This window comes from Xiphophorus hellerii, chromosome 23, assembly GCF_003331165.1.
Source record: "Xiphophorus hellerii strain 12219 chromosome 23, Xiphophorus_hellerii-4.1, whole genome shotgun sequence".
NCBI classification, from domain to species: Eukaryota; Metazoa; Chordata; class Actinopteri; order Cyprinodontiformes; family Poeciliidae; genus Xiphophorus; species Xiphophorus hellerii.
In genome coordinates this window covers 9,276,049-9,283,117 of record NC_045694.1, presented here as the reverse complement: position 1 = coordinate 9,283,117, position 7,069 = coordinate 9,276,049, and positions in this window count along the sequence as shown.

Genomic DNA, 7,069 nt, shown 5'->3' with positions numbered 1-7,069 from the left:
CTTTCTGAACTATGGAGCAACATGAGCATCAAAATGCACGACTTGTTCTCACATCTGGATCGATTTCCTGATCAATGAGAGATGTAGACGTAATGCTTAATTTACATGTATCAGTGTTTATTATTCAATTTACAGAAATCCAGGTTTGTAATATTTAACTAATACACTCGTTGGAAAACTTTTTTTTTCTCCTAAAACCTTTTTTGGATGAGAAATATTAACGGAAATGAAATGATAATGTCACAAAAGTGTAATCAATTCAGTCAGAAGATCTGATTTCTCTAAATCAAATTAGAATAAAAACCCGACCTGATTTTTAAAAATTATGTTATTTTTAGATTCAGCAGTGCCAAATAGTCCCAATTCAGTTGAAAAAACAGACGTCCAAAAAATATTTTTGCAACCCAGTGTAATCTGCCAATGCACCTCGTATTTTTCATCAATGTTAAGGAATTATTTACTTTAACACAAGCTCTTGTATATAAGTTAGTTTTTTCTTATTTCTAGTCAGTTATTTGGACGATAAACTAGACCTAAAATACTTGGTAAGATTTTGTGTTTTTGCAGTGTAAAACCAGCGCGCCCGGCCACTTCCAGTGTGTTTCCGTTTGGTTATGGTGAGACTGGGATTCCTTCCAACATGCTGTAAAACGTAATGTTTCACAAATTAGAATTTCATGTTAGTGCAACAAGAACAGCATTGTTTAACCGAACAAGGAAAAAAAAGAGCCCAGGTTGAATCTGAGCACATTTCACTTGTTAATTACAAAAAGCCACAGGGAGAACAGGGTGAAATTTTAATCTTCCTCATTTCCTTTTCAAACAGCAGAAACTCACGGTCCTTATCTCCTTCCCTCCTGCAGACGCCGAGGCTCAGGACGTGGACACGCCCGACGCAGAGGTCACAGGTCAGCGTTTCACCCGGGACGTCCTGGACCACGTTCCAGTGAACGATTACGTAAGTGGAGGCCCTGCTCTTCCTCTTCCTCTCCTCTTCCTCTCTGCCAGAGACCACACCGACGAGATCCATGGAGCTACTTCAATCAGGCCGCTCTGCCTCGACTCTTTCTGCATATAAATTGCTCACTAATTGATGTTAAAAACTGACTTTGTGCACCAGAGGCATAGCCAAATTGCTCTATATATCTGTTTAAGCAAGGCTAGTTCATTGAAGACTCCTTAATGTCTCCCATTAATTGAGAGGAATATCCAGCCTTTCAAAGGCAGCAACTTGTGCCTTGCACGCTGCCCGTTGGCGCTTTTTCTCCCCCTCCTCAGTCAGCGGACATCTCTGCACAAGCACGCTCCCACGGTCACTCGCTGCTGCACAGATGAGTTCACTTATTAATAACGCTTTAATTATCACAAGCACATAAACCGATCATGCAGAGGCCAAGTGTTGGGGTTTTGCATCGTGCATCCAGACCTCTCAATACAGCGTGATTAATTATCGCCGGCTCTGAGGGAAAATCACGCCCGCACCGTAAATTACAGCGCAGTGACAAAAGCAAACCGCAGTTCAGACTCTTTTCCTGCAAAGAAATTCAAGCACTTTTCAAGCATTTTCAAGGTAAGTTTTTAAAACTCCCCAAACTTTGGAGATAAAAACAATACAAATGAGCTAAAAAAAAAAAACTGTTTCAGTTCACAATATGATATAATTTATTAACTTTAGTAATAGTCTTCTAAACTAAAATAAAACAAAATTTTATGTTTGGAATATCTCTCTCACACTCTCCCTGTTACTCTGATTTAAACCTCAGAGAGGAGAGAGAACAAAAAGTCTTGTTAGGTTTATGATAATAGCTGCTTTCAGCTGTACATTACGTTTTCCATATTTAAGGTTTTAATCAAATGTTAGATTAGGCAAATTTTGCTGGATGATAATTGCCCCAGAAGTTATTGTGATAAACGATAATATTTTTGTTTTTGAGATCATTTTCAAGAAATGCATTGCTAATAATCAATAAACTTTAAATTTTATTGAACATTTAACACTGGAACTGGAAGACATTTAAAACAACAGAAACAACAAATAAAGACGATTCTATTCTTGCGCTGCCACTCAATGAAATGAAACCTGGAAATGTAGGTAGTGTTAATTTAGTGCAGTGCACCACAGCAAAGGGAAGAATAACGTAGAAAAAAACAACTCAAAACCACTTTTTTTTCTCGCTCTCTGTTGGTTACGCTACACACAGACCCGTTGCCATAGCAACTGACAACAACGAAGCCTTAGGTGTCAGGATTCAACACAAAAAGACACTCAAACATTTCCCACACAAAGAACAGAACATTCAGTCCGTTACAGTTTTATGTTTTTAGGCTTGATGTTTATTTTGAGAGATTATTGATAAGTGATCGCTGTGGTAGATTAGCTGCAGCTAAGCTAACACTGCGGTAGTTTATTAGCTAATTTAAACTCCTGCTCTACAGAAGATCTGTCAGAGTTGGTGTGTAAGTTTCCATTTTTTAAATTTTTTAACTGAACCAAAACTCACCAGATTCCACAGCACATCTACATGTTGTCAAAGTCAAGCTAGCATAACTGAACTCCTGCCCTCTCCTTCACGAATTTTTTAATTAAAGCTTTTTCCTGACCTTATTATCTAGTTGTCGTATTGTTGACAATTAGTAGCAAAGCACTGCATCATTTTTTTCTTTTATACATCAGGCGTACATTTAAGATTTAGAGGATTATATTGCTAGCTTAACAGCTAAAACCAATGGTAGCCATTGTTAGCTAGCAGCTTTTTAGCCCTCCAGCAGGAAGATGGGGGCGGGATCTTACGAGCATGACGTCGCGCTGGAAGGGGTTCATACAGAAATCAAGGACTTTATAGACCTTGAAAACACCTAATTGAAATTCAAGTATTTTCAAGGACTTCAAGCACCCATATGCACCCTGATTTAAGATGCAGGTGACACACAGGTTGTACAGCTTTATGTTCAGCGCTTGAGTTGCCACTTCAGGTAACTTCAAGGATAATGAGTCAGGCGCGCTCTCCTCTTCACAGCGATGAGAAACGGAGAAATGAGACGTCGTCCCGTAGCGTTGACATTTATCAGCCTCGTCCCAGAAACACCTCAGCTTCTGTCTTCTCCCTGACTGTCCGTGCAATTAAAACAAACCAGGGGATGAAAAACTCTGCGCTCCTTTTGAAATATTCTGCCGCTATCAGCCGAGCAACGCGCACCATTGCAATCCATTCCAGTCCGCTGTTTGTGGGTCTGCTGATAACAAAGGCTTTTGTGGCCGAGCGGAGGGCAGGCAGCAGTCTGTAATTGGGAGTCTGAGCTCTCGCTCATGTCGGTGGGATGCCACATGTGTGAGCCGCATTTATTTTTATTTATTATTATTCTTCCTCCTGCGCTCATGTAGCTGTGCACACCCACACATACACACACACTGGTTCCTTTCTTCTGACATACATAAAAAACATTTGCTCAGCTCATCTGCATTTCACAGACCTGGGATCCGGTGCCACTCCGGCCCGCAGAGCGCGCTCACAAAGCAGGATAATCGGCTGAGTCCTTGTGGCTGAGCCCGACAGATATATGCTGCTGAACTTTGCCACGGCTGCCCTGTTGGAGCGCAGGTTGTCTCCAAGCTGGCCCTGAACATCTCAAACTAAATAACTGCCTCCCCTGACAAGCCTGTAGAGAGATGGCACCGCTGTGCTTGACCCAAATAGCAAAATAGAGCTTTTGATATGAAGTAACCGGATGTTTTAAAGGAGCCCTATTATGAAAAATGTACTTTTTCACATTTTTCTACTTCCATTTGGGTTTCTACTGCTTCTAAAAACAACCAAAGCACTTAAAAAACACAGCCATGTTTTTGGCAGTAAGTTAATGTTTTTAAGAGCAAAAATGAGCCGTTTCAAAAAAACCAGAATGTTAAGTCAATGCGCTGTTGCCTAGCAACCCAGCATGTTTGGTCAGCTGGTTTTACTGCTACATGTGCTTTACAATGGCTGCTGGAAAAGGCATGTGTTTTAATGATAACTTACCATTCAGAAACCACTTGTTACATTCTGGTTGGTTGTGCAGCAGGCTCCACTTCTGCTTTTCAAAGACATACATTTGAATGCACATCTGCTTGCAGCCGTTTTTACGAGTGAGTCTAAACATTTTAATGGCGGTTGTGGCCAGCAGCAGCTCATTTGGATTTAAAGTGACAGAGCCCTGAAACAGCTCATTCTGGGAGGAGATAAAAATATGCAGAACTAGAATCTCATTATCTGAGAATGATTTTGTGCAAAAAATTTAATGAACATAATTTTTTGTAAGTTCAAGAAACCCATCCTAATCTGTTAAAGAAAGCATAAAAGGTCACCTTTAATATGTAAACACAGGTGCTGTGTATTTCTAGCGTTGCAGGTTTCCAAAGGTATGCAACCATTTTTTGGTGTTACCTGGCTGGTGCACCTTCTTCAACATGTCTGCAGTGGCTGATAGCAAGATTTTATGGAGTAAAAAACAAATATTAACTGTCAGGGTTAATTACTAATGACAGGCTTTTTTATTTACATTTTTTATTTACGATTTTTATTTACAAACAATGTTTGAAAACTGTGAATCTTTCCACTTCACATTTATGCTCTACTTTGTGTCTATCGAATAAAAACCTAACAAATAGATGTTTTTGTTGAAAATGTATCAAAATATGGAGACATAAGTACTTTCGTAAGGCACTGTAGGTTTCAGTGCAATGCATACCAGAGGTAAAAAGCTGCAGGAATGTAAAGGCAGCAGAGAAATCTTCACTCTGAACCTAAAGCTCCTTATCACTCTGAGTATACAGAAAAACATGACTGTTGAATTACAGTACATCGGTTTTCACTGTCATCCCTCCTCACTGTAACGCACAGAGAGATGGAAATCTGAGGCCAGGTCTCACAGCAACACGTTTCAAATGTTGCTCCATCCATCGTACCTGAAGTAACAGAAACGGAGGGCTTATTGAATACAAAGCAGGGAACGAAGCGTTATCGCTGCTGTTTTGATCACAGAATGAATGTGATGAGATTTAATAACACATCCAGGGATGTGCTTCATGAAGAGCGGCGATCAGGGTGTGTGAAATAATACCAACAAGTGTGGAGATTAGAGGAGTCATGCTTTGATTCGTTACAGCTTATTGAATGACTGAGACAGTTTTCTACACTGCCGACTCATTCACACCCAGTGTCTCATATTATACATGGAGGCGTGTGTGTGTGTGGGGGCGTGTGTGTGTGTGAGGATGGCGTGATGAAATCAGAGGCAGCGAGGGGGTAATGGCTTTTACTCTTCATTAATGCGGCTTGTTTGTGAGTGACTGTCTCAGATTTCCCAAGGTGAACTATTCTTATCACCTCAGCTTCCCACGAGAGACGGCAACTCAGAGCGAAGGCGATTAATATGTAGGCTGCGTTTTAAAAGGATAGCTCTGATTAATTCTCTTTAAGCTACAATGCTGCCCATTGGCTGTTTGTGTTGATAAACGTCATTTGAATAAAATATTTCCTTCGTTTCTTCTGAGCCGGAGCGCCAGACTTGGTTACATCCCAGTTCGGGCTGCGAGCGGCAGATAAGATTATCGTCGGTCCATTGACAGCTTTCGTGTTGTTTCCATAACAGATTGTTGCCTGGAAGCTGATGACCTGAAACCCGACTGGAACAATAAATCATTAAAAGCCTACCTGAGCCTGTCATAGTCATAAATCAAACGCAGCTATGCTCGATGTTTATCTGTCGCACCGTTTCTGTGTGTTTTAAATATGTCTCGCGAGTGTGTAACGCTGCTCGCCTTATCAATGCTCCAATCAGACGCATCGCAGACTTCCTCATTGCTCTGACTTTTAGCAGATTCACAGAACTACTCACACCGCCGTCAGCTTCTTCACTTCTTACAGTATCAATACGTATTATTGGGATTTTATGTAGCCATCAAAACGGAGTGAGGCAAAAGTTTTTACACTGTAAAAACACAAAATCTTAAAGTATTTTTGGTTTAATTTCTGGTGCAAACACATCAGTTCACTTGAAATTAACTTAAGGTAACTTTCAGCAAGAAATAGTAGCTTAATTATTTAATATTGAACAAAATGTTCTAGTTAAAACTGAAGTAATCTGCCAGTGGAACAAAAAATTTTTCCCATAATATAAAACATAATTTGGAAAACTTGTAATTTTTCCCATATTATGAGTTTTTAGGGATGCACCCATATAAAAATGGGCCAATGTTGATATCAGACTTTAATACTGCTGCTATGGCCGATAACCAATATTTACCAATATTATAGAGCTCTGGAAGAAATTAAGAGGCCACCTAAAATGATCAGTTTCTCTGATTTATTTTTTATAGGTAATGTTTGAGTAAAATTATTTTGTTAACATGAACCTGGTTTTATTTACTGGACCGATACAGATTTGTTAAAAAATGGCCGATACCGAGGTTAGTGCCGATATTTTGTGCGTCACCATAGGTCTCCCCATATGTGAAAAAATGTATCTCCTCTGCCCTTCTGTTCCCAGTGTTCCCAGTACAAACTACAGAAATACACCACTCAGTCAGAAACAACCAATCAGAGGCAGGAGGAGGGTCTTAGCGCTGTCAATCACTCTCACTTGCTCATAAGCTTCAACTGGTACAATGTAGCCTGCCATGAATGCTAATGCCAGTTAAATAGTTTTCCTGTAACGATGGATTGTTTTTCCACCATTCGCACATTGAGCAGATTGATTGACAGCGCTAAGACCCGCCTCCTGCCTCTGATTGGTTGTTTTTGACCGGGAGCGGAGCATTTTTATCTGCTTCATAACATACCACATGTTTCAGCTTTAAAGATGATTTGACTGAGCCATTTGAATATTTTTTTCATATTAAACTTTTTTATTTCAACACAAACTGTCTGGTGTTTAGTAAAACGCCTCATGAAAACCAGAAACCAGGACACAGTGGTCTGATAATGAAGCTGTTTCCTAATATTTCGATTGCTGCTGGAGTGTTTTCACTTCACCACTTCACAATTATGCCCCACTTTGTGCTGGTCTACCACTTAAAATCCCAATAAAAAGTATT